The sequence below is a fragment of the Cotesia glomerata genome, linkage group LG7, assembly GCF_020080835.1.
Source record: "Cotesia glomerata isolate CgM1 linkage group LG7, MPM_Cglom_v2.3, whole genome shotgun sequence".
NCBI classification, from domain to species: Eukaryota; Metazoa; Arthropoda; class Insecta; order Hymenoptera; family Braconidae; genus Cotesia; species Cotesia glomerata.
Window position 1 is genome coordinate 10955269 of NC_058164.1, and position 21718 is coordinate 10976986.

Here is a 21718-nt window from a genome sequence, read left to right on the forward strand (position 1 = left end):
AACAGCGTAGAAACTATTCTTTCCAGGAGCTGTGGACACGTAGGTGATGGCATTGGCTGGCGCTTCAGGTGGGTCATGACCACCCTATACGGTATGCCCCATGGGTCCTTTTCTACCTCATCGACGAGTTCCTTCCAACAGCGTCTTTTGTTATCTTTGATGGCCTTGTTCAGTTCTCGACGGGCCTTTTTGTATTCTGCGACTAGCTCCGCAGAGTTAGGTCGTCGGTGGCCACGCTGTGATAATCTTCTCTTTTTGTGACAAGCTGTGCGAAGGGCGTTAATCTGATCATTCCACCAGTGCACCGATGGTCTTTTATTGATGCCACACTTACGGGGCATGCAGGTGTCGCACGCCTGGGCAATTCTCGTCATTAAGTCCTTCGTCTTCTCTAGAGCATTTCCTGTGATGATGGTCGAGTCACTGTCTAAGGCTACTACCAAAGCTTCCGAGTCAAAGTCTTTCACTTTCCATCCAGCTGCATTACTTTGTCTAGTTGCACTTTGAGGGTCCCGGCCAGCCGATATTTCCCAAAGTATTGCACTGTGGTCGCTGGCGGTGTAGGTGTTTAAGACTTCCCAAGAATAGTTTCCTTTCAATAAGCTGCTGCTGACGAATGTTGTGAGGGTGTCACTATGTCTGTATGTATGTGTGTGTGTGTGTGTGTGTGTGTGTGTGTGTGTGTGTGTGTGTGTGTGTGTGTGTGTGTGTGTGTGTGTGTGTGTGTGTGTGTGTGTGTGTGTGTGTAAGTATGTGAATCGCTTATAACTTTTGAACGATTGAACCGATCGGAATCTACCAAACGGTGTTCTAAAGAGTTCCCTTAAACTTAGATTTTCTATAAATTTGAATCGATTCGGACCGATAGATTTTGAGAAATCTCAAAAAAAATCGGAAAAAATAAATAGAATGTGGAAATTAACATTTTTAAGAAAATTCAAAAATTATAAAGTGATAGCTAAATTTAATGTTATTTAATTTTATGTATTGATTGTTTCAATGTGTGAATTTATTTTTTGTTAATTAATATTAATCACTTTGGATTTATTATTTGATATATATTTGTTTCTTTTTTTTTAACTTTTCATTTGTTTTTGGGACTGGGGGGAGCTCCGCCCCCCCCCCCTCCCCCCTAACCCCCCGCCAGGGCTTCGCCCCTGGACCTCACCGGGGCTCTGCCCCTGGACCTCGATTTTGGGCCCACATATATCGCCGCATTTGTAATAAAAAATAGTATGTGCAACTCATACGTTGTCGATTACTACAATTCGATTATACTATTAGACTATTTTTAAGCAGTTATTTATTTTAACATTCTAAATTTTATTTATTTGGAATGCTTGCGGTCCTGCTATGCATGAAATACTATTTTTGCTTTTCCTTAATTAATTTTTATATTCAAATTTGAATAAAACTGAAGACGAATTTAGGACACTGGTGCTACAAAATAGTGTAAGATATTCGTGGCTTAAATGAGCGATCATTTACGGCGTGTTAGCGCACTCACTTCGCTCGTGCGCTAACTTCACGCCGTGTCATAATCGTTCATTTAAGCCACTCGTATCTTAATGTACTATTACTTTCTTGAACTTTTCTCTTAATCACTAAATTTCTAAATTATCGAAAATTCACTATTGTATGACAGAAAGTTGAAAATGAATTCGATTTATCACTTCAAACACAATTGATTTAAAAAATTATTAGTTATCAGAAATCAAAATTAATAGTTATTAGAAATCAGTAATGATCTGATCTTCAAAAATTAAAAATTTTTTGAGTATGAAAATTGTTTTACTCAAGTCAAATAAAGTAATTCTTCCATCCATTCAAAATATTAAATAATGCATGTCAATCAAGAATCTTAAAACAATATATCACCAATACTAATTTTTCATCTTCTTTATTTATTTAAACCACTAGTGCATCGAAATTCTACTCACCAAGATATTGCTAAGCTAAAAAATTTATAAATTTGTACTTAGACACTAGACGCTTATTCTGTAATAGATCATTCAGAGAACCTAATTGTCTCGGGAAACGTTATAACTTCTCGTGACAAATCATCTCATTACCACAAAAAATTTATCTGAAATTCAATTGTAGAAAATCTTTTATAGTAACGCGTGTCATAGCTCTGCTTGCAGCTTAAATTTATACAGTACGAGCTAAGGGGATGAGTTGTCAATGTCAAACACGTGTCGCATTGTATCTGACGGGTGAAAATATATTAGTGAAATTGAAATATTTTTAATTCGTTACCACAAATAATTCAGATTTTAGTAATTCAAAAAAATAATTCAGATTTTAGTAATTCAAAAAAAACGAATTACATAATTGTTTAATAGCTGGATGATTACTTATCTCAATGAAGTCTTGTTTTTTTTTCCTTTTTTTTTATGTGAAATGTAATACGATATTTGAGTAAAAATAGCGACAAAGCGGTTTGAAATTTTATCCGTAAAATAAAGACATGTCAATGAGAGTAGTGAAAGACAAAAAACATTCGGTACATTATAATGAACCTGTCAACGGATATACAATGAACCCATATTATGAGCTAGGCTTGTAAAATAAAATGCCCTGCATATGCATGTTGGAGATGAAACTACTTTTGTAAATGGATATCGTCTTTTTTGTTTAAATAACTTACTGAAAACAAAGAAGTAACTGGAAATTGAGAATAATAATAAATTCGATAAAAACCTGCACTGAGAATATTTAAATTCTCTAGTCGGACTCTTCTGGCTAGATTTCCCTAATGCCCTGGCACGGAAGCTCTGATACATATGTCATTGCTTTGTTTCTTTGAATCTATTTTTGCTTACAAGCATGCACGTGCGATAAATTAAAGTGTTAACCAAAAAAGTTTAAAAAATCCAAAAGTGCATGTTCTCTTTATAACAAATAGAAAAAAATGAAAGAGATAAATAAACGAATAATAATTAAAAAAAAAAAAAAAAATTAACAAGAAAGTTCGAAATTGCGAAAATCTTATTTTACTACCTTAACGGCAAATTAACGACAGATTTCGTGTGTAATTCTTTTTTATACCGTAACGATACTTGAGAGTAGGAATGACGAAATAATTCTTTCAAAAAAGACAAGGAAGTATGATAGAAAAAAGATAAAAGCATATTGACGATAAATTTTTCGGAAAATTTCCAAGGAATTTTCACTATAAGATTCATCCTAAGGATTAATCATAATAACGTATTTGACAAAAAAAAAAACTTTATCCACCAAATGTAGTTTTTTTACTCAAGAAGAGTAATTAGGTGTATTAGTTATAATTTTTTAATTACACAAATCCAAATTTTTTTTAAAAATAACCATTAAAATCGTAATCATCTGTAGAAATTGTGCAACCTTTGATCCATTAGCATTCTTTAAATACAAATTTAATTGTTTTTTTTTATTGGTTTAGCTCACAGTAAGCTCGGTAAAATTTTATGATAATAAACGGCCAAATTTGTTAAAAAAAATAATAAAATAATTTCAACTACCGGTTAGTAGGAAAGCCATGTTATGTCTCACGATTACTGAGATTTTAAGGATAGTTTTTAAACATACTTTTTTCCGTAAATATTTCTGGTTAAATACAATATTCAGAAAAAAAATTTTTTTGTTAGAGAATTAATTTTCTTAGGTCAAGAAAATATTTACGAAAACGAAAATTCTCTTGGTTGGAGTAAACTTTGATTGAGCCAAGAAAATTTTATCTTGCTCCAAAACAACTTAAGATCTTTCAAAAAGTTTTTTTTTGGTTCAGTAAAGATATTTTTCTGTGTCGAGTAAGCAAATTGAAAACTACGGAAATTAAATTTTTTCAGAGTCTCATTGCTGAGACATCCACAATTACGCAGATTTAATGTTCAACTTAAAAGGGAAGGAGAATACAAGAATGATTTTATAAAACAAAATTTTCTCATGACGGAATATCGAGAGTAGAACACTCCCACACGTTGGCTCGTTATGAGTCACATGCAAAATAAAAATAGAAAAAGAGGTTAATTGAAATATCAAAAAATCAGGTAGGAAATATTTGAATAAGAAAATATAAAATTGCCCGTAAAAAATAAGTAGGATATCATAATGACATTTAGCAAGGGATGATATAAACGTACGCTTCTTGCAGATGCTATATAATCAAGGTATAGGAGATGAGGTCGATTGGTTCGGGTAATGGTGTCGGGTCGCGGGTTTTGATGGCCCTAGGCGCTTTTTAAAATTGTTCAAGCACATATATAGCAATATTTATGTACTACCACACTTTTATGAGGTACAGAAAAAAAAAGATTAATGAAAAATCGATTTCTACACTTGATATGATATTTCATTTTTCAATGCAATTTAAGAAATAGGGTATTGATGTCTTTTACACACGGAAAAAAAAAATTTCTGGTAACGTAACTGTAGAGTTACCACAACTATACACAGTTTACTGTTCGTTGTAGAGTTACAGTAACAAAATGTTATTTAGTTCTGATAACTCAATGTTGTTGAGCTCTCAGAGCTCTACGGGATTGTTCTCAGAGTCAAACGGTATAGTTGGGAGCGCTCTACGTTGCGCAGTAGTGGAGTGCGCTGACATATTTCATAACCTTCTAAAATGACAAACAGAATTATTTTGTTACTAATCCATATTATTAAAAATATATGAGGACAATTAAGTTCCTAATTCATTTATTTAAGGAAATAGGTTTTTTTTTTGTCAAATTAAATTTCGTTAGAACAGTTTTGTATTTATGGTTTTTCAAGGTTCTTTTGCAGTGACTGTTAATTTAATTTATTAGTTGAATATATTGTGGTAAGTGATAAGTTATCGGAATACATTAAAAAGACCCCATTTAACACAAAATAAAATTTGTTTTCGTTTATCTTTTCTTGTGCATATACGGTAGTGATTTTATGTCCAATATTTATTGATATAATTAAGAAAATGAGATAATTTTGTGACGACCATATTTTTATTTTACAAATAATTTTTATTTGTAATATAAATTCTATTATTATTTTATTTCTATTATGATACTATTCTTATTTGTCATATACAATTATTGTTGGCAATATAAATTCATTCTGCCGCATGTATTTGAATTCCTGGACAATCAAGAATTTTACAGGCGTTGATTTTACTTTCATAACGAATGATGATTATTTAGCCAAAAAAAATGTGTTAGACGTACGATATTCTTTATCAAAAACGGTAAAGGGCACACAGACATTGCACACTTTTACCGATAAATGATAAAATTGGATATGCTCTTATTAAAACTGTATCAACATCTGAAAAAAGTTCAAAAATAAAAGTATTTTAATTATAAAGATTTTACGTTTAATTTAATTGCGATTGAACAAAAAATATGCACATCGTGAAAACCATATATTTTATGTAAAAAACTCTGATTTTTCAGAAAAAAAAGTCAAATTGGATTTACCTTGCACCGCACACCGAGAAAAATCAATTTTTCCACTTTAATTGGATTTCAAAGGGTCTTTTGATGTGTTTATAATAAAATGGATATTTTCATTCAAAAGCTGAGCATTTTTCCCACAAGATAAGATTTTTCGTGGATTTTAATAAAAAAGCTTTCTTCTTCAGAAAAATTAATAAAAAGTTAAAAAAAATTTTTTTTCAAAATTTCAAAAAATCATAACTCCAGAACCGCTGCATGTTAAGGGCTGAAACTTGTAGGGAATTTATTTCTTATTATAGAGAACACCTTCATAAATTTTAAACATAATCTGCGAGGGTCGCCCCGTAAAAATGTTCTTATTTGGTGGAATGACCCATATCTAATATACATTACATAACTTGGTATACGAAAAATGAAAATTTAGAAAATCGTAGAAATAATCGACAAATTATTTAGGCATTGGATTTAAATAAGGTTGTGGTACTTAGATGATTTTTGTTAGTAGTAGTACATCAAGATTCGCTCTTTATATCCCTATAAAGATATACCGGAATAATTTTTTTTTCTTTCAAGTTTAGCATTAAGTATTAAGATACGCTAAAGCAATTATTTTTAATTAACTTCTCCTAAGTCATTTCCTAAAAAAAAAAATTAATTAAATTTAACATAAATAGGGTGGAAATTTTTTTAATGATTTGGTATCTTACTTAAAAAAAAAAAAAAAGAGTTTAGTGTAAATATTTATGCTCAAAATCAACATTTAGATCTTTAAATAATTCAATTTTTCAATAGTATGGAAACTATAAAAGTTTACGACTCAAAAAATATATTCTATTGCTGATTCATAAAGTCAAGTAGAAAAAAAGAATTATTATTGCCACCCCGAGTCGAAAATTCAGACCTGTTTAAGCTGTACTTTTTTCCAACAATTCTTAGAAAATTGAGTGGTCAGGAAAGACTGCTCAGTTAAATACTATATAAACTCGACGCCTGGTTTGACTGTAAATTGTGGAGTTTTGTCCCATTTTGACAGGATTACAGTCTAACCAGGCGTTGAATAATAATAAAAATTTAAATAATAATAATTACTTTTGTTGTACCGTGCCTAGGGATGCAGGTTCTAACCCAACTAGAGCCCGAAGTCCAAAAAAAATTTTTAATTTGAAGTAAAATGTTTTTTTGCTTTTCTGCACGTTTAATACAAAAATATATTGGTTCATTTTTTTCGGTAATCATTTTATTTTTGTATGAAACGTGCAGAAATGCAAAAAAAAATTTTTCTCCAAACTAAAAATTTTTTTTGGACAAAAAAAAATTAAATTTTCAAAAAAAATTTTAATTTTGAGAAAATTTTTTTTTGTATTTCTTAACCTTTCAGGTAAAAATAAGTTAATTCCCGAAAAAAAAATTTTTATTATACGCCCTTATGGCATCCGAGGTGGGTCCCGGGAGCCATAAGGACGTATAAAATTTTTTTTCTGCATTTCTGCACATTTCAGACGAAAATTCGTCGATTCCCGAAAAAAATTATTTTATACGCACCGATAGCTTTTCACCGGGGCCTTTTGCCGGTATACGCCTTTATGGTATCTGGAACGCGACATATAAACTTTTGAATGAAAGATATTTTCTGACTCAGTTTGTCAAGCTGATTCAGAAAATGGGTGAATTTTTTGAAAGTTGCGCTATAAGGACGACTGCAATAGTTAGATTATTATGAAATCTGCTAATAATGATATTAGTATTCTTATTATTATTATTATTATTATTATTATTATTTATTATTCTTTGGATAAAATTTACATTGAAAACGGAACTCAGTGGAGCTGTTTTCACTATGACTTTAGTTCACCCCGACTTTTACAGCTAAAACGGGTCTGATGTTTCGACTCTGCATTATTATTATTATTCTTTGGATAAAATTTACATTGAAAACGGAACTCAGTGGAAATGTTTTCACTGTATCCATAGTTCACTCCGACTTTTACTGCCAAAACAGGCGTTTCCTAAGGCGGCGAATTGAACTACAAAGGATTTGGAAACTTTTACAGCTTAAACGGGTCTGATATTTCGACTCGGGCGATTATTAACGTAATTTCTATTTTAAATATTTTGCTAGGTGACCTTCTCTCACTGAACTAAACATCGGCCGAAATTATAATGCATATGCGTAAAGAAAAAATTTACCGATTCACAAAGATTTACAGAAGCCTAATGACATTTATTTTTTCATCATACATTATTTATAGTTAAACGATGACCAATTTGATAGCCATTCCAGATATTAAATCCTTAATGGATAATATGAATCTATTTAAAAAGTTATCGTGATTTTAAGCGTTACAATTTTGTACATTACTTAATAGGTAAATTTTATAGGTTTATTTTGATTTTCTCTTTCGTTTTACTACACGCAATCAACTTTTGAAAGTCACAAATGAATATTTAAGAAATTATCTGTTCAATAGGTATCCAAATTCAAACTCAAAACGCTCGAAAAATTTCCTATGGTAAAGTTTTCATCTATTTAAGCTCACAAATACAACTATTAACGTCTGTAAAGCTAGCATTGACTCATCCATCATTGACCATCAGTATCTCGGTCATTATTCAAGTAACAATATTTATTTACGGTGTTTAATTTATGGCTAATTAAATGCTTCAATTAAATTTTCGAGATCGAAAATCTAATGGTTTTTTTTTATGTACCACTTTTTTGAAAATTTTAAATTGTAACATTTCCTGGATGAATCAACCGGTTGTAATACAGTTTGCAGCGTTCAATGTAGTTTTTGAGTATAAAAAGAACTTCTGATTTAAAAAATAATTTGTCAAGCAATTTCGAAGTTATGTAAAAAAACACTTTTTTCGAATTTAAAATCCCTTTCTAATACTTCACAAATAGCAGAATAAGTTAGTAAGAATATGTGACTCAAGCATCGAACGGTATCATCACTTTATCAGAACTAGAATATACAAAATCTAGCCTCCTTAATTTTGTCACTAGATCGTTAATTTGTTCAGTTAATTATTCATCCAAAACAACCTTGTATGACCATCAGATTAATGAGAGTAGTAATTAAAATAACGATCCAACAGGTATATAACTAAACTAGCGTTTATTATATAGTAAACAACATAATTATGTAATTGGCAATCAATTAACGATAATGATAAATAAGCCGTGTTCTAGTCATTAACTAAATAATTAATTGGACAAGCCATAAGCCGTTAAGTGATCGTTCGAAAATATTCACAATTGTTAAATAATAATAATCCTCTGAGTACTTTTGTGCATTTCAAAATCTACTATTCTAAACAAACCATATATATTGAAAAATATTGAAACATTGAAATATAACATACGTGAAATAGTATTTTGTATTTTCCTTCTATGTAACAAATTTGTGCAAAATAAAATAAAAATATTTAAAAAACTTATTTTTATGTGAATGTATGCATAAAAGTGATAAAAAAAACTGTAAATGCTTTCAAAGCTTAATTGATATATAAAATAAAACAAAAATCTTTGGGTAGCGCAAAATAAATGGAAAACGCGTAACGTTTCGGTTATTCAATTATTCTCTGGCAATTGAACCATGAATCACAAACCCTGAAAATGAATTTATTTCAATGCGGCCTGTATTTCTCATCCTCTTGTTCATGTAAATATACAATCCCTCAATCTAATTGTGAGACATGGTGATTGTCAACGTGATCAGTAAATAATAACGTAATTAAATACAGTTTAATTGTATTCAGTGATTTTTTTTAATTCATTAGTTATATGTTTAAATATTATTGTTTACAAGTATAAAAAAATGTTGTTTGTGTTGAAATTTTAACGGTACTTTCTTTAGGTATACTCATTTTTTTCTAATACGAATGTTAAGTCATAATTAGGGACAATATTTAATTATTCTTCCAATAAATGAATAAATAAATAATTTTTCTTTATACCTCAGTCAAAAGTACGTACTTCCAGCCTTGACAGTAGAGAAGAAAGCCTAACATTTGTTCCCGGGCAGAATTACGCGCGCGCCACCTATAATAGTGAGCGCAAACACTTTCTCATGTACTTGGAATTACCGTTTCTGTCGCTACAGTGAGTTGTTTACTACTGCTATCCAGTATAACCTCAAAGCTGTTAATTATATCTTTAAATTATTATTAATGTAATAACTGAAAAAAAATGAGTGAATCTTTTTCATCTGATGAGTCCGTAGATGAAGAAGAAGTTTTGCGAGACTTCGATGAAGAAGCAAAATTAATCATTAACCAAGATACGTTGCCAAAGAAGTCTGCTGACAGATATAATAATCTTGTTTATGACACTCACAAAAAATGGCACCTAGAACACAAAAGTTCTCTGTCAAACTCGGATGAAAACAATTTAATTGTTTATTTTAAAGATTTAAGTGGAAGGTTAAACCCATCTACTCTATGGAGTATTTGGTCAATGCTAAAAAAAACTTTGAGTAATCAAGATAATATTGATATTAGTAAGTTTCAAAAATTAAAAGCTTTAGTCAAAAATAAATCCAAAGGCCACAAGCCAAAAAAATCATTAGCATTTAAATGCGATGAAATTATGACATTTATCAACGATGCACCAAATTATATCCACCTGGCTTCTAAGGTTAGTATTTATATTTATATTTAATAAATTATATTTAATCAATTTACACCTAAATTTATTATTATTATTTTCATTCATTTATTATTTTTAATATTTAAGGTTATTCTCATCTTTGGTGTCTGTGGAGCTTTGAGGTGTGATGAGCTAACTAAAATTACCCTGGCAGATCTGAAATACCGTAGAATTACGGTATTATACGGTAAAAATACGGTCGATATACCGTATGGCCGCCGTAGATTACAGTAGCATTCTACTTGCACGGTAGAAACAGTAAAACACCGTAACGTACAGTAAAGAACGGTGAAAATACGGTATAGAACAGTAAAATTACGGTACAATTACGGTAGCGTACGGTGAAAATACGGTAGAATATATACTTCTGAACTTTCCGCACTACCGTATTCCAATGGTAACCTACCGTCAAATATACCTTATTTTAGCGATAAGTTACCGTACAATTACGGTACATTACCGTATAATTATGGTACTTTAGCGTACAAAAACAATACTTTTTTTACCGGATAATTATAGTATTTTACTAACAATTACGGTATTTTACCGTACAATCACGGTATCTTACCGTACAATAACGGTAAATTACTTTACAATCACGGTAATTTGTCGTACAATCTCCGTAATTTACGGTGTCATATTGTATTACGGTAAATCACTGTACGTACCGTACTTTACTGTAAATTTACCGTACATTACCGTACTTTACCGCACTTTGGATCCGTCAGGGTAAATTACGAGATGTGGAGCATCTTGGTAATAAGTATATTGTTTCGGTCAACGATACGAAAAATGATATGCCCCGCCAATTTATAATCGGAGAACGTTTTTATGGGATAGTCAACCAGTACATTTCTTCAAGGCCTAATGATCAATTCACTGATAGATTGTTTATTCAGTATCACAAAGGAAAATGTCAGCGTCAAGTTATAGGCAAAAATAAAATTGGAGAGATACCCCAATTGGTAGCATCATATTTAAACTTGGAAAATCCGAAGTCTTACACCGGGCATTGTTTCCGTCGAACGAGTGCAACACTCTTGTCTAACTCGAGAGCAAACACAACTATGCTGAAACAGCTAGGTGGTTAGAAATCAAATAATATAGCACAAGGTAATTATTTTATTCATTTAATTACGTTTATATATTTTCTATAATTTACGAATTCTTTAGATACATGATAATTTGATACTCTGATACATATTAAAATAATACACTTTTTTAACGTCTTACTTATAAATGGTTTACTTTTTACAGGATACGTCGAAAATTCTATGAAAAACAGAGAAAAGATATATGAAAGTATTACTCAAGCTGCTATATCCGTTGATCATCAAAATCCACAACCATCTACTAGTAAAAAATATTTAAATGACGTCATGATTACGAATGAAAACACAGAATCTACTCATACAGATCTTCACGGTGATAATTTTTCCGATGATTTATTAATAGATGAAAACGATCTAGCTGAAATTGATAAATTGGACCAGTTGAATATGCCGGAATCACAAATACGCTCGATAAAAACTACGAGAAATAAAAAAATCTTAACAACTAATAATAATCGACCGATTCCACCTACTCATTTTACCAAAAAACCACCAGTTTCAGTTTTCTCTACAGAAAAAGAAAATAAACCACCGCTGAAAAGAATGAGGAAAGAAGAAACTAAAACCAACACTAATAAACAATTATCAGAATGCTTATCAACTAATTCAAGTTTTTAGAATTCGAGTATTAAATATGAAAACTGTGTATTTCATGGAAACATTATAAATAATTTTTATAATTCAGATACTGATTATGAGAATGGTGAAAAAAAAAAATCCTATAAAAAAATTTGTTGAGTATAACATGATATATGATGTGTTTTAATTATTTTATAATAAATAATGTAATTTTATTGAAGTTATAAAAACAAAGACATGTTTATTGAACTAAATCATTTTGTTATAAAAAAAATAATATAAATGGATTACGCTTTTCAGATGTAGTTGATGCCTGCCCCCCCCCCCCCAACCAGCAGCACTCGCTTCGCTTGTGCGCTGACTTCACGCCGTGTCATAATCGCTCATTTAAGCCACTCGTATCTTAATGTACTATTATTAACAAAAATAATGAAGACAAAAAAATTAATTTTTTCGTAATTTTTTATTCATAAGTCTTATTGACTTAAAGATTATTCATGGTTCAAAATTAATAAAATATATCTTTTTCTGTCATTTTGATTCGTCAACAGATTCTTCTGTAGTGCTCGTAACTCAATACGGTAGCTGTAGTCTAGCCAACAAGTGCTTTTTTGGTTAACTTTTTTCAGCAGTCTCCGAAAATTATTATTGAGCTGTCATTCAATTTGGAATGGCATCTAGATGATTTTTGAAAAAAAATGAAGTTCCGCTTGTAAAAATTGCAAAAGTTATCAACAATTAACTGAAAAAAAGGGGATTTAGTTTTTTAAAAATATCTCAAAAAGTCTTAAAATCGTCTTAAAAAAATCTTAAAATAGTCTTTAAAAAATCTTACAGCGACAGAGCTCCGGAACATAATTATGGAGCGTCTATAAATTGTCTGAAAATGATCTAAATAAATTAGTCTTAAAATGATCTAAATAAATTAGTCTCAAAAAAATCTTAAACAGAAATTTTGAGACTATTTTGAGATGAGCTAACAGCGATAGATCCCCGGAACATTAAAACGAAACGTCTTAAAATTGTCGGATATAATTTTTTAACAATTATGAATTCAATTTAAAAACATCTTACTCAAAAATATTGCGTTTAGAAAGTCGTAAAATCGTCTAAAAAATGTCTAAAAATTAATTTTCCCAACAAATTCGAGAACCAAATTTTCAAAAATCTGTTCTCGGAAATTTTTTTTAGCGTCTTAAAAGAGTCTTAAAATAGTATTGGTTTGTGTCACGTGTACGATCCTAAACAAACGACAATTTTAAGTCGATTTTTTTTACACGGGTGGAGCGATTCTTGGCAGTTTTCAAAGTTTAAAGTTAATTATTTATTTAAATAATCGGACAATCTCCTTCAAATTTTCGGAATTTGTTTAGACATATTTAAACTTCATATTAAAGAAAAATCAAGCCTTTTATCAAAAGTTGTCTTGGTGCTCGTACTTCCTTAATGCTGGATAATAAAATTTATAAATATAAATAATGCTGTGAAGCGGGAAAGAATAGGAGTTACGGTAATTATTACGTGAAGCGTTCCACATTCACGTAACAGGATATTGGTAGGAAAGGATTGAGAAAGGAATGTGGAGAAGATCATCTTAATGTGAGTTTATAGAATATGCGAGAAAAATTCCATCTTAATGATCCGTTTTTATGTTGTCAGAAGGTGCATAGACATAATTTTTTTAAATATTGGTCCTACAGTTCTGGGAATCAAGACTTTTTTTTGGGAAGTTTCCTCCTATTTTTGAATCTTTTTTTAAATTTAATAAATCTTCATTAGTTTTTGAGATATTTTCAAAAAACTAAATCCCCTTTTTTTCAGTTAATTGTTGATAACTTTTGCAATTTTTACAAGCGGAACTTCATTTTTTTTTTCAAAAATCATCTAGATGCCATTCCAAATTGAATGACAGCTCAATAATAATTTTCGGAGACTGCTGAAAAAAGTTAACCAAAAAGGCACTTGTTGGCTAGACTACAACTACCGTTTTGAGTTACGAGCGCTACAGAAGAATCCGTTGACGAATAAAAATGACAGAAAAAGATATATTTTATTAATTTTGAAGCATGAATAATCTTTAAGTCAATGAGACTTATGAATAAAAAATTACGAAAAAATTAATTTTTTTGTCTTCATTATTTTTGTTAATAAAATTATTTTAAACTTCTATTGTACTATACTATAATCAATTAAAGCATAAAAACTATTTTTTTAGATCATAAATATTCCTAAAAAAATTGTATGTCAGTTCTTTTCGTTAAGAAGTAGTTTTATACGTGTCCATCGATAATTGAAAACAAAAATTATCGAACAAATTTTAATTAAATTAGCTATTAAAGAGAAGCTGTTGATTCTTTAAATTCGACAAAAATCATTTTTGTAGAGAATTTAATTTCCTACAAAACCATACCAAGAGTTTTTTCATATTTGGTATATTGAATTTTCTATAATCAAAAAATAAGTGAAAAAAAACTTTTTTTGGCGAAAATTCTTCTTTTTGCGAGCGCTAATTGAAAAATGAAGATAAAGCGCTCAAATTTTGACACAATTTTTTTTTCGTAACTCTAAACGAAATTTTGATAGGGGACCGAAAAACAAAAAATCTTCGATTTATTTGGCACAGTCTAATGTATAACCTGATATCCCCATATATGACTATATCGGGCTATGTAGTTATATTAAAAAATTTTATTATCGAACACTGCATATTTTAACTCAATTTTCGTTAATATCGTCATTTAAATCTGATTTAGTTTTTATAAATTTTTAGTAGATAACTCATAACCGAAAATGAGCCAAATTAGTCGATTAATTCAGAAATTACAGTGATTCAAAATTTCAGAAAATCACATTTATCAAATTCTTGTAAATTGCATCTGAAAGCTCATGAAATAAGTTCCAATTCTAATGTCATTTCATTCTATTAAACCGAAAAATACCTACTCATCTATGAGTACTGAATGAAATTCTACTATTGCATTCGTTTTAATGATGATGTAAGTTTTTTGTAACTTTAAGAAATCTATTTCCGTTTCGGCTGCCAAATGGTCTTTTTTCTTGTTTTTTACTAACGTCTCCGTTGCTATTTGAAATTTAATCAGGCCGTGAATTAAAACAGAACAAATTTTAATTTAATAATCGATCTAACTTTCGTAAGTTGTTTTACCAAATTTACGATTTTTATAACAATTAATTTTTTTTTTTTTTTTTTTCCAAAAAAGTTTAAGCCTAGAGAATCGAACTGTAGACTAACAAAAGAAAATAAAATGATAAGACTCAGACCGGTACAGCCCGACGCTATCGTATCGACAAATCAGAAAGCAATTTGAGAACACTAGGAGGTGCTGATCGTCTTGACGCTAATCCGATCGCAAATTATTCCAAGTATTGAAGACTTACCAAATTACTCAGTTCAACCTTTCAACCAATTTTCATCGTCAAGATAAAACGTCTACTTATAAGATTTGTAATATGGGTAGGAAGAGAAAGCGAACATATTATACAATATAATTATACTACATTGTTACTAATATCTAAAATCTACCAACACAAGAATAAATAATAACAATGCTGAATTTGAATCAATAATTTCAATTAAATAAAGCGAAACATTCTATTAAATTTAATTTCCGGGCTATTATACTTTTTAATAGACAAAATATATGAATGAAGTCAGCAGTTATTTAAATATATTTTATTACCTTGAATTCATAGCATTAATAGACTGTCTAATTGATCAGTTAAGTTCGTTTTAACAATCTGTGTGGCGCATCGAAATGATGCACCCTCTCTGTGGGTTTACAATTCCAACAATTCACGGTGCTCATCCCACTTAAATTCAAAGACCACCGGCCGCTTAGAGGTCTAACCGATGCCCATTTTTTTACGATCTCATTCATCTTTAGAAGTTATATTTTTACAATTTTTTGAGAGCATGGATTAATTTCAACAAGGACTAAATTATTATTATTATTATTATTATTATTATTATTATTATTATTATTATTATTATTATTATTATTATTATTATTATTATTATTATTATTATTATTATTATTATTATTACCGGGTTCTTTCGTTCAGTTATTTCATTTACGGATTTTGTAAGGCTACACGGTAAAAATAAATTCCCCCACGAGTCAAAAAATAAGATAATAATGATTCCAAATGAATCTTGGTTTAGAATCTTGATCTTGTTTTTCGATTTTTAGTGAGCGTAATAATTTATTATTAAAAATTACGGTAATAATTTCGATAAAGGTTCCACAATATTTTAACCCATGACAGTGATATCTAAAACTTTTTTTTAACCATTACATATTTTTTCCTCACATTTCATGAAAAATAAAATAATTTAAAAGAAAAAATTTAGTTGAAAAAAAATTTTTTAAATGTCTATTTTTCGGTATTTAATTGCTATAAATAAGGTAGCACCGCTATTGAATTATTAAAATTACTGAGAAAAAATTCAGGATTGCATTCACGGGTGGTCTTTAATGACATTTTAAACGCAATTTAACATATCATTATTGTGATTTACCAAACACACATAACAGTTACACTCATAAGTATAAGTATTACAACACATAAATATAAAACTCAACATTAATAGTTTATTATTAATAGACTCCATGGTTCAATAAAAGGAACAACCTCTTTTAGACAGGTAGGCGCGACAGATCGTACCCAAGATTTTTATCTAGCCTTTTACGATTATTTTCAAACTTAAGAAAATCGAAGAGAAGAATTATTAACTGTAAAATTACTTTTACAGAGTACATCCCTACATGGTTTTTTTTAGTCCGAAACACTTTTAATTCCACAGAAAAAAGGGATCGGAAAATGACAGGAAATTGTAGAAATACCAAGTCCCATTTTTTCTTATTTTTAACAAATTTTCTTTCTCTTTTACGATCTTTTATTATTTTCCACTTGAAATAAAAAAAAAAAAAAAAAAAAAAAAAAAAAAGCGCAGACGTTAAAGAAATGTAAATGCGATGCAAATATCCAATTAGGCGAAGATAAACTCAAGCAATTTTATTTATTATTTTCGAGTATTTTTCCTCAGTCCTTACATTTTTACAATAACGGATGATCAAAAGCAAATTATGATAATACTTCATAAAAGTGAACATAATAAACTTAGAGCTATTGATAAATATTACATAAAAACTTATTGTCGATTATTTATTGTCAAAATATAGTGTATTGACATTAAAATTCGAAAACATACATGGCAATAGTTATACGGATTCTTGTGACCTTATCGTTATATTTTACACTGTCTAAAGACTAACCAAAACATATAAATCTAACAACGAAACCGCCCAGTGTCGAAAATACATAGTTTGCCTCTTGGGCTACGACCTTCGCGTGTTCGCAATTGCAAAACTATTTCCACTCAAGTAGTCAGATAATTATGGTCTTTTAAGATTTAGAGGTATATGTTATTCGCTTTAAAAAATATTTTTCTTGCTCTCTTAGCCGAAAGTACGCTCTTCCTGGCAGCAATTTACTCCAGGAAGAGCAACTTTTATGGCCTGCTCTAACGCATGCGCGCTACGCATATTTTCTGGCTCGGCAGCACAGAACCTCGCTTTCTTTCGTATTTTCGTGGCGCGATCGGCCTATACAGCGAGTTTCAACTGTATATATAACAGTCACAACATCGTCTGTATGTAACATGTCAGCGCATAAACTAACCAAAAAATGTCAAAAAAATAAAAATAATTTTTAACTAGATCATTGTTAATGAACTATTTAATAATAATACTGCACAAATAATTTATATAAAAAATTTAAAAAATAAAACATAATAGTTTTGTGAATTTTATTTGCTTTTTTTTTATATTTTGATAGTTAGTAAAGCAATGTTTATAAAACGATCCATGTACTCTACAAACTTGTAATAATTTAATTTCAATCTTTCTTAGCCGTCGATTACTAATTCAAAACTAATTTTTAATCAACTTAAAAAAATAAATTCTGTAATTAGAATGAGTTTAAATATTTGTGACAAATTCTGTACATGATATCACTCTTAATCAGAGCATTTGTTAGTAAAGTTTAAAATAACATTTTTTTTCAATTTATTAACTATTATTTTTTTTTTTTTTTTTTTTATACCCGCCCCGACCAATTTATTTATTTATTAATTTTTACTTTTTTATTATGCCCGCCCCGACCAGCAAAACCTCGGCTTTGCAAAAGTCGGGTGGCGCCCCCCTCACCCCCGGCAAAACCTCGGCTTCGCCTCGGTTTTGCAAAACCCCTTCCACGGGGTTACGTACTTTCGGCTGGAGAGCAAAAAAAATAGTATACAACCCATGACCAGAATGTTGGATACCCTGACGTATGTGATATGATGGCCGAGGCTACGCCTCGGCCATCATATCCCATACGCCAGGAAATCCAACTTTCTGGCCTTGGGTTGTAATATACTATTTCATAGAAATTTTTTTTTCATTATATATACATAAAAAAAAATTTTGTTTAAGAAAGTGTAATACTCGTTTGAAACGATAATTAAAATTTTTTTTTTTTTTTTTTTTTTTTTTTCGTTTATTTTTTATTTCAATTAAGTATTTAATTTTTTTCGATTCAAATTGTTTGTAACAAATAATAACTTTCTTCAAACAAATTTTAAAAGATGAATAACAATAACATTTCAAAATCAAGTAAATTCTATACTTATCAATATTTATAGATCTGGATATTCTACCAAATTTTTTTCTCTATGATATGGTAATAAATATATATCATTTATGCTATTTTCATAAGTACTATAAAACAAATAAAATACATTAATAAACATATAATGTTCGTAATGTTCAATGGTAAAAAATCTTACGGCATTTAATTATATTTAAAAATAAAAAATAAAATCTATATTTCTTCTACTTAACACATCTTCTAGCGTTTTACGTGTATTTTAATGTAAAAGATTTGTTGTTCTTATCATTAACTACTTTTTACAATATTAACATGTCTAAGTGGTATTGAATTTAACGATTAATTCTTAAGTCACTTTATTTGAGTTTTAATTACTCTCTGAATTAACAAGATAATTTGAATTAGCAAATGGGATTCAATAAAAAAATGTTTTACTAAAACAATTGCAAGAAATTAATAAGTATAGCAAAAAGAACAATAAAATTTCTTATTTTTTAAAAGTAAATTCTTATTTAATTGGAATTTAAAAATTTTATTCATCAAATGTTGGCAATTATTAATACTAAATTCAAATTTTTAATTTTCTTGAACCGCTGAATTACTTGTATCATAATCGAGAAAATTTGTTCTCGGCAGTATTTAAGAAAATAAAATTATTTTTTTCAGAATAATATGTTTTTTTCTCCCAGATTAAATATTAAAATTGAAAAAATAATTAACATGGTTTTATCTTCAAATGAATAATAAATTATAAAAACAGCGGAAAACATTTAATAAAACCGGATTATATCTTGTTATTACAATGCACTGTGCAGTAAAACAAAGCGTGAGAAATAATAATTACACGGAGGAATAATCGCAGAAATAATAATTACAGCCGTGCGGAAAACCCCATCCCGGGGTGAATGTCGTCGACGTCGCCGTTGTCGGCGTTCCAAACAGGCTTTCGTGTGTCGCGAAGCGTTAAGTATCTCAACTAAAATTCTCACTTCCATCACGCAGATTCCAAATTATTTTATTCTGGATAAAGTATCTTTTGTACTTATGTGTACATATATTGAAATAAGACAAAAAATAAATAGAGCACAGCACACGATTGAATTTGAACGATTTCACCCTGAAATTTTCACACATCATACATATCTCTCTCTCTCTCTCTCTATATCTGATATATATATATATATATATATATATATATATATATATATATATATATATATATATATATATATATATATATATATATATATTATTAGGGTGCTTCATTTTTGAACATTTTTTTTCTTCAAATCCTGGTTGAAAATCTACACTGTAAAAAATTTTTTGGACTCGGTGTGGTGTAAATGATTCGGTGTAAAAATTTTTAACACGGACGGTGTGAAAATCGCACTAAGTATAATGTTAAATTTGAACGGTGTGAATCCTAAATTTTACACCACCAAGCGTGTAAATGTATTTCCTGAAAATTTCTCATTAATTAATTTGATTGTTTAGTTTCAGACTTGTACAAAATTAGATTATGAATATAAACATGTAAAAATAAATATTTAAAAGTATGTTTTTTTTTTTTATTATGCTATTTTACGGAGCAAAATCATTCTAACGTAAATCTTAATATCATCGGAAAGTCTCCCAACAAGAATGTTAATATGCAAGTTGTTTAAAATTTATCTAATTATGTAGTGGATCCGATGGTAGAGTCTATTGATAAAAATGCGAATGTTTATAGTGTTAAATATATTTTTAAAAACATAAGTTCATCCCGATATTACACTCATCGAGAATCTTCATTTAAGTACCCACATCATTTTTTCGTATATTTATATATATTACATATATGTATATATGAAATATATATGTATATATGAAAAATATATCAAAATGCATGTGAGTACTCAAATGAAAGCTCTTGATGAGTGTAACATCGGGATGAGCTTATATGTTTAAAAATATCAATAATTAAGAAATGATCTTGTATCTTCTAAACTATTGACATTTTTAAAGATATAAGCTCATCCCGATGTTACACTCATCAAGACCTTTCATTTGAGTACCCACATGCATTTTGATATATTTTTCATATATACATATATATATAAATATATGAAAAATTAATGTGGGTACTCAAATGAAAGATCTTGATGAATGTAGGATCGGAATGAGCTTATATTATTAAAAACGTCAATAGTTAAAAAAGTACAGTGCAATTTAACAAAAGTCATTATTTAAGAAAGCAAAATTTTATTTATTTATAGTTCACAAGTCACGGCAGTCACATAGAGACTGTAAGGTTGCTAGTAATAGATATTAAATTTTCAAAGTTATGAATAATAACAATAACAATAACACGGAATAGTGTAAAATAGTAAATTACACCGTGTTAAATTTACATGAGTGAAAATTTCACACGGAGGAAATTTTACACCGACATTTCACACTTACACGGCGGTGTAAAAGTCCCTGGGTCCAACTTTACACCAAAATTTTTTACAGTGTAGTAATGTATTGAAAAACAAAATTTTTGAGCTTATTGCGAGCCCTTAGTTCGAATTTCAACCCACTGCTAGAGAATTTTGAATTTTATCCATTAAAATAACATTGAAAAATCCTTTTTTATACGTTTTTCCTTCTGCTCACCCAGAAAAAAATTTTCTTTGGAATTTTGATTCATGGATTCCTGTTATATTCGATGAAAAATGTTATTTAAGCTGAATTTTTATAAAAATAGCAGTAAATCGAGTTTATTTTCTAAGCTATTGAATATAGAAAAAAAATGTAAATGACAAATTTGTAGGGGGGTTTATGCCCTACAATTTTGTACTAAGATATTTTTTCGTAGCTCTCATAGCTTAGCTGTTAAAGCTGTTAAAAGCCACTTAAACCTTAAAATTAACGAAAAAATCTATTTTTTTTTTTCAATAATAACTAATTTATGAAATCCAAGTTGAAAAATTGAATGAAAAATCTGTTAGTTATTGTATTTTTTGAAATTTTATGGCAGCAAAAATTTTTTAAATCTGTAATTTCACAACGATTACTACTTTTTGGAGTTTAAAACCTTTAAAAAAATTTTTATACGATTTTCACAGATAGATTATTTATGTCAGATTTCAAAGTTATGCATAATATGTGCGGCTTCGTTAGTTTGCCAGTAGTTTTCTTCCATTTAAATTCATGAAATCTTTGCACACCCAATTTATTTCTCATTATCAACGTCAAAATTACAACGAATTACTCTACATTTTTGTGAAACTTTGAAAAAAAAAAATTACTGTTGTCGTGGAACG

The 21718-nt window shown here is 29.3% G+C and overlaps 1 protein-coding gene and 1 long non-coding RNA gene across 4 annotated transcripts in view; both read left to right on the forward strand.

Moving 5' to 3' along the window:
- The window catches only part of LOC123269956 (protein madd-4), a 257068-nt gene that overhangs the window by 54787 nt on the left and 180563 nt on the right, over positions 1-21718 (forward strand). The window lies entirely within an intron of this gene.
- Positions 9936-10354, forward strand: LOC123269982. The gene is made up of 2 exons (XR_006510513.1): positions 9936-10056; positions 10156-10354. It is a non-coding gene; the product is annotated as an uncharacterized LOC123269982 (long non-coding RNA).